This window comes from Carcharodon carcharias, chromosome 21, assembly GCF_017639515.1.
Source record: "Carcharodon carcharias isolate sCarCar2 chromosome 21, sCarCar2.pri, whole genome shotgun sequence".
In the NCBI taxonomy this organism is placed as follows: Eukaryota; Metazoa; Chordata; class Chondrichthyes; order Lamniformes; family Lamnidae; genus Carcharodon; species Carcharodon carcharias.
In genome coordinates, this window is record NC_054487.1 from 568832 (window position 1) to 575534 (window position 6703).

General features: G+C 42.5%; 1 non-coding gene and 1 gene segment (V, D, J or C); one reads left to right on the plus strand and one right to left on the minus strand.

The window, feature by feature from the left end:
• LOC121293430 overlaps window positions 1-243 on the plus strand; it is an 18360-nt gene extending 18117 nt beyond the window's left edge. The window contains exon 7 of the C gene segment in view: window positions 1-243. This exon is cut by the window's left edge and continues 222 nt beyond it.
• A 4249-nt stretch (window positions 244-4492) lies between these two features.
• trnas-uga lies at window positions 4493-4574 on the minus strand. Its single transcript has one exon. It is a non-coding gene; the product is annotated as a tRNA-Ser (tRNA).
• Between the last annotated feature and the right edge of the window lie 2129 nt (window positions 4575-6703).

The window sequence follows — 6703 nt, forward strand, 5'->3', positions numbered from 1 at the left end:
AACTTTTCTCATTCTTATTCACTATTGCCCCCTTCCCTTTCCGTTGAGCTGCTGTTTTCTTTTTCTGATCTATGTTCCAGTGGTACATACAGTTTACCAACTCAGAGCGCATATGGACTCAGAGCGCATGTATTCTGTTCCCAACGTGACCTCAGGAATTATATTCACTTCTGTTAACTTTAAAATAAACTTTCCTGTAAAATATTCTCTGAAATTACTAATAAATCTGGAATGAAAAGTGAACTAACTGTGACTTTGCTGATTCCTTTCTCCAAGGCCCATCGACACCGCACCATTTTCCCTATTGCACATTTCTCCCCGTTTTACCATTCCTGTCGGTGTTCTGTTTACACCCATCGCCCCATCCGTGTAAGGAGACCTTTACCTCTGCCTGTTTCTGGCAATTGCCCGAGGCGGAATGAATGAACAGGGAGGGTCACCTCGGTGATTTCACTCTGGACCGTCACAGTCACATGTCTGGCAATTCCAAACTGTAGGTTTCGGCTTCATCGGAGGTTGATACACGACAGGAAATTGGAGCAGAAAACGCCCTTTTCAATGCCTCATCCAACACTCCCACGGTTGGTGCAGCCAGGGTCAGAAACAGGGTAAAGATCCCTTGTCCGATTAAACACTTTGAAGGTCGGGATGCCACAGGCTAGATATATGACACAGGCAGAATAAGGAGCACAAACCAATGGGCGTTTCCAGGGGCTTGTCTGGCACTGATATATTATTAAGTACAACTCCTGCAAATTATTACAGAGCTTTAGGTCTCTTGGACATACCTGGGGGGACAAAACTGCGAAAATGCCCAAAGACGGGGTTCAACGTTATGCCGCAAGTAACCATAAACATGAGGCTTGTTCCCAGACCTTGGGGCCGATCGGATACTGGGACACTGGCTTCGCATTTTCTGTTAAATACACAAACAGACATAGCCCGCATCACGCCCTGCCCCACCCCTTTCTGATAAGCACATACACGGTGCTTATTCCAGTAAACACACACTGACTCTCCACTTCCACCTTTTCCGTTAAATCCATTAACCCTGTCATTCTCCCATCTGCTTCGATAATGAATTGTATTCCTGATCAGCTCCATCCCCTCTGATACCACCTCCCTGAACTCACTGAACATCACCCTAGCGATCCTCTCTCTCTGCTCCATTCCCTCTGATACCCATTTTCTGAACTCACTGAACATCACCCCAGGGGTAAACACAGAAAACGCTGGAAAGCTCAGCAGGTCTGATAGCAGCTCCACTGATCTCCACTTGCCTGGGTGAGCGCAGTTTCAACAACACACTTGAAGTTCGACACCATCCAGCACAAAGTCGCTCAATTGTTGACAGCTCATCTACCAGCTTCACCATTCACTCCCTCCACCACCGCCGCACAGTAGCAGCAGTGTGTGCCATTTACTAGATGCACTGCAGGAACTCATCAAGGCTCCTTCGACAGCACCTTCCAAATCCACGACCTCTACCATCTAGAAAGACAAGGGCAACAGATACATGGGAACACCACCACCTGGAATTTCCTTCAAGGTCATTCACCATTTTGACTTGGAAATGTATCGCTGCTCCTTCGCTGTCGCTGGGTCAAAATTATGGATCTCCCTTCCTAACAGCACTGTGTGTGTACCTGCACTAGATGGACTGTAGCGGTTCAAGAAGGCAGCTTACCATCACCTTCTCAAGGGCAATTAGGGATGGGCAGAGATCTTTATTCAGTTTTTTATTCAAAAAAACGTTATTAGAAAATCAGAAATTTAAATGAATGGGCAATTTCCCAGAGACAGAGAGACAGAGGGAGACAGAGGGAGAGAGTTCAATAAGTTTTAGTGAGTTAGACTCTGTCTCAGGTAGAGAGATGACAGACATTAAGTAAGTATGCTGACAAACATGCCCGTCTTAGCAAAGAAATGGTTAGTATTACATGAAATTCTAAACAAAAACACAACAGAATGTAATCCCAATAAATATTTACGATATTAGGCGATCTGTAGTTACAGGTTGAGTAAGAGAAAAAAAAAAAGCTGAAACATTCTGGTGAAGATAAATCTTTTATCTTTGCAGAATGATGCAGCATGATTTCTTTTCACACAGTTCTGTCGAAGGGTCATGAGGACTCGAAACGTCAACTCTTTTCTTCTCCGCCGATGCTGCCAGACCTGCTGAGTTTTTCCAGGTAATTCTGTTTTTGTTTTGGATTTCCAGCATCCGCAGTTTTTTTGTTTTAATATTTATGGGCAGAGAAATGTTGGACTCACCAACGAAGCCCATATCCCGTGAAATAATAATAAATAATTTTCTAACTGATCATTGGGAACAGAAAAGCCGATTCTTGCAAAGGAAATGGACAGCCTGATATCACTTTGTAAACAATGGAAAACAACCGAATAGTTATCAATAAATAGTTGCAGTATTAAACTATCTGCAATTAAAATGCAGGAACACTTTGGGATTTAACAGGTTCACTGAGGGCGGAGATGGGCTGAAGGTTATCACTGAAGTTAATTTAGGGGAGTTATTCTTTATTCAGTTTTTTATTCAAAAAAACGTTATTAGAAAATCAGAAATTTAAATGAATGGGCAATTTCCCAGAGACAGAGAGACAGAGGGAGACAGAGGGAGAGAGTTCAATAAGTTTCAGTGAGTTAGACTCTGTCTCAGGTAGAGAGATGACAGACATTAAGTAAGTGTGCTGACAAACATGCCCGTCTTAGCAAAGAAATGGTTAGTATTACATGAAATTCTAAACAAAAGCACAACAGAATGTAATCCCAATAACTATTTACGATATTAGGCGATCTGTAGTTACAGGTTGAGTAAGAGAAAAAAACAGCTGAAACATTCTGGTGAAGATAAATCTTTTATCTTTGCAGAATGATGCAGCATGATTTCTTTTCACACAGACACACACAAAAGGCGATATCTCATATGTAATTCTGTTGGCTGTAATGAAAATTAATATGAGCAACTGCGCGGAACAACCAGTCAATAGGAAACTTCTAGTTTTTGGCCAAAGTCAGAGGCCCATTTCTAACTCAACATCCACCTTATAGAGACATAGACAAGTGAAATAACAACAGAGACAGAGTTTGGTGTGGTAATTACTGAGACAGGGCCTAGTGCAATTTAAGCAAAGACAATACATGCGCAGTAACAATCGAGACAGCATCTAATATTACTTAAGCAAAGACGTGACCGAGTGCACGAATAACAGGGACGGGGACAAGTGTTATATTAACATAGACAGGGTCTACTGCTATAATAGCGGAGACGGGAATACAGGGCCTGGATCAATTTCAAGTGAAATAGGGCAGTTATTACAGGCACAGGGCCTAGAGTAATTGCTTCCTAGAGAGAGTCTAAGTCGTAATAACAGAGACTGCCGCCAGTGTAAGAGAGACAGTTATGATCTTGTGGAGTAAAATCAGGGAAAGTGAGAGTGGAATAGAAGCAGACACAGAGGTACAAAGACAAAGCCTCTGCAAAGACAGGATTCATTTTAATTGAAAAGACAGACAAGGTCGTGTGTGATACAGGCTGATACAGAATCTAGTGTAACTTGTTCTGAAATGGTCTAGCGGAATATAAATGCAGACATGATTGAGTGTGTTATAAGCAGGGCTGCGATTAGTGGAACTTAAGTGAGGCAGTGCAGAGTGCAGTAATAATTGAGACAGCACCTTGTGTAATTCGAACCTGCCTAGTGTAGTAATAACACAGACCGGATCCAGTAGAAGAAAACGGATACACAGTCTAGCGGAGCTTCACATAATCCAGCGCTCTTTGTAATATAATCTGACGCAGTGTCTGGTGACTTAAATACCGGCAAAGGTACGAGATTAATAAAAACAGAGACATGGACAAGTACGGCAATATGCGAGTAATGGTATTGGACAATAACAATAGAAACAGGGAATTGTGTGATATGAATGGAGGAATGTATTGGTGCAGCGTTATCTGAGATAGAGTCCAATTTGATAGACACGTGGGAGGTTCTACTGGTTTAATAGCTGAGACAGAGTCTTGCTAAATGCAAATAAAAACATGTTCTAGTTTTCTATAACCAGAGACAAGCTCTAGTGCAGTGACAACTGGGGCATGGCTTATTGTAACTTTAGCCGAGACCTGCTTCAGTGCAGTCATGACTGAGGTAGTGTCAATTGTATTGTGGCCCTAGTCCAGTACATAAACAACTGTGACTGAGCCAATTACAGAAACAACTGAGAGATGACCTTTTCTAATATGATCAGAGACCTGTCCTAGTGTAATAGAAACAGAGACAGGCGTCTAATTTAATATGAACAGAGACAGTGCCAAATGCAGTAATAATTGAGACAGCGCCTGCTTCATGTGATGTGAGCAATCACGGTTACACTGCCATCGATTGGTCAATCTTGGCTATTACAGGTGTTGCGAAAATGTCGATTCCATTTACTGTTACTGAGATCAATGGTTAAAATCAGAATTAATGGAAACCGTAGTCGGCAGGATTTGAACATGCGCGGGGTAACCCCAATGGATTTCAAGTCCATCACCTTAACCACTCGGCCACGACTACAGGCCTAGACAGTGCCATATATATATTTCATATATGAAATCATAGAATACTTACAGCAGAGAAAAAGTGTCTTCTTCCCACCCTGTCACTGCAACAACCCAGCCTTTTCCCCATAACCCTGCAATTTATACTGTCCCTCCTCGTTCTCCCTCCCAAACTGGGAATGAAAGAGAGAGAATGAAAGAGGAAGAGAAGTGATGGGTTTTGTAGATCTCAGGGAAAAGAGACTTCAGGAACAGTTCATGGTGACAGTTCACACAGCAACAAGAAAACAACATTCCCTGAGGAGGGCCAGGAGTGGGAGCGTGTTTAGTTCAAACACAGAAGACTTTTTCAGCCAATAACAGCATCGAGTGTGTTAGACATGAACATGAGGTGAACAGTGTGGTGAAATAGAGCCACAAGATGCAGATGTGCAACTTTCAATTTCCAGGACCCACCCTCCTCAACAATGTGGCTCCTCTGAAACTTTCAAGGTCAATGTTGATCCTTTATGTGGTGCCGTTCCCAGAACGAGACAAAGTCCTCCAGGTGTAACCTAACCAGGGCTTTGTATAACTGCAGCAAACCTTTCCCTCTTTCCTATAACAGCGTCTGTAACAGGTTGTACAGACAGGTGGATTAGATTGTATCGATCGAATAAGAAAATTAAGGAGATGCTTCATCAGACTAAAAATCCTTTTCAAATTCCATTTGAAATGAACTTAATTTTTTTGAAAGCTGTGTAAGAATCCCCAGCCTAACTCTTCATGTCACTGGGTCAGGGAAACTGTGTTAATTTTCACACACTGAGCATGGACACGGCAGCAGCTCCTGCACCTCTTTCAATATTGTTTTTCTTAACTCAGAGTTTTCGAAAGGGAATTGGACAATGACTTGAAAGAGAGAAAAACGATCAGGATGATGGAGGAAGTGAAGGAAATTGAGACTAATTGGAAAGAACATTGTAAAAAGCTGATAATGATATGATGGTTTAAATGGTCTCCTCGCACACTCTGCCATTTTATGATGACATCATCAGATTGATTTGATGACAACATTTCTAAATGTGCCATGCGAATTCCATTTCTGTAAAACAAAGACCAAAAGTGCGGCTGCAGGACCTCACAGTTTATCATAGTGTGCAGGTGCCTCTGGCTTTGTCAGGTATTGTGCTGTATGGGAGTGGTTATCACATGTGCATGAAATCACCAAGCCTCCTTAGACAGAACCTTTCAAGCCCACGACAATTACCATCTAGAAAAACAAGGGCAGCAGATCGATGGGAACACGACCACTTGGAATTTCTCCTGCAAGGCACTCACCATCTTGACTCGGAAATATGTCGCTGTTTCTTCACTGTTGCTGGGTCAAAATCCTGGAACTCCCTTCGTAACAGCACACTGGGTGTACCTGCACCACAGGGACTGCTGCGTTTCAAGAAGGCAGCTCAGCAGCACCTTCTCAAGGGACAATGGGATGGGCAATAAATGCTGCCCCAGCCAGCGAAGCCCACATCCCGAGAATGTATTACAAACTGTCTTCAGAATTAATCATAAATCTTCTCATTTGTGTTACTAAAAGTTATTTCAGTTGCAAACATTCACTAAATTTGGAGTCCGAAAGGGCACAATCATTGGCCAATTTGGTGACACCGTTGTTTTCTGGGTCTTTGTCTCTCCTTAGGCCTCTATCACTCTCGGTGTATATACCTGTGTGTGTGTTCCTCTCTGTGTGTCAATGTGGTTCAGTCCCCCGAGGGATTGAACACATTTTTTCCCATCACAAACATTTTACACATTGGTTGTGCAGCTTCACATTACAATGTAACAGAGAAAAGTATCAAGATGAAAGAGGAATTTGCAATGTTACCACATTACATGTCTTCATCTCTGTGTTTGCTCTTAATCTGTTGCCATTACCCAGCTCTGGTAGCAAATTCCAGCTCTTGCTCCATTCATTCTGATAGAGGTGATATGCATGTTTTCTGTGGTTTTTATTACTTAGGGTTATCGTAGCTCTTAGCCCAAGGTTATCAAATCACTGTTCCAAAACCAGGAATCGAACCCTCACCCTGACTATAAAAGCGCAGAATCCTAGCTATTGGGCCACCAGAGAAGGTGCTCACAAGTCTCACAACCTGGGTAAGC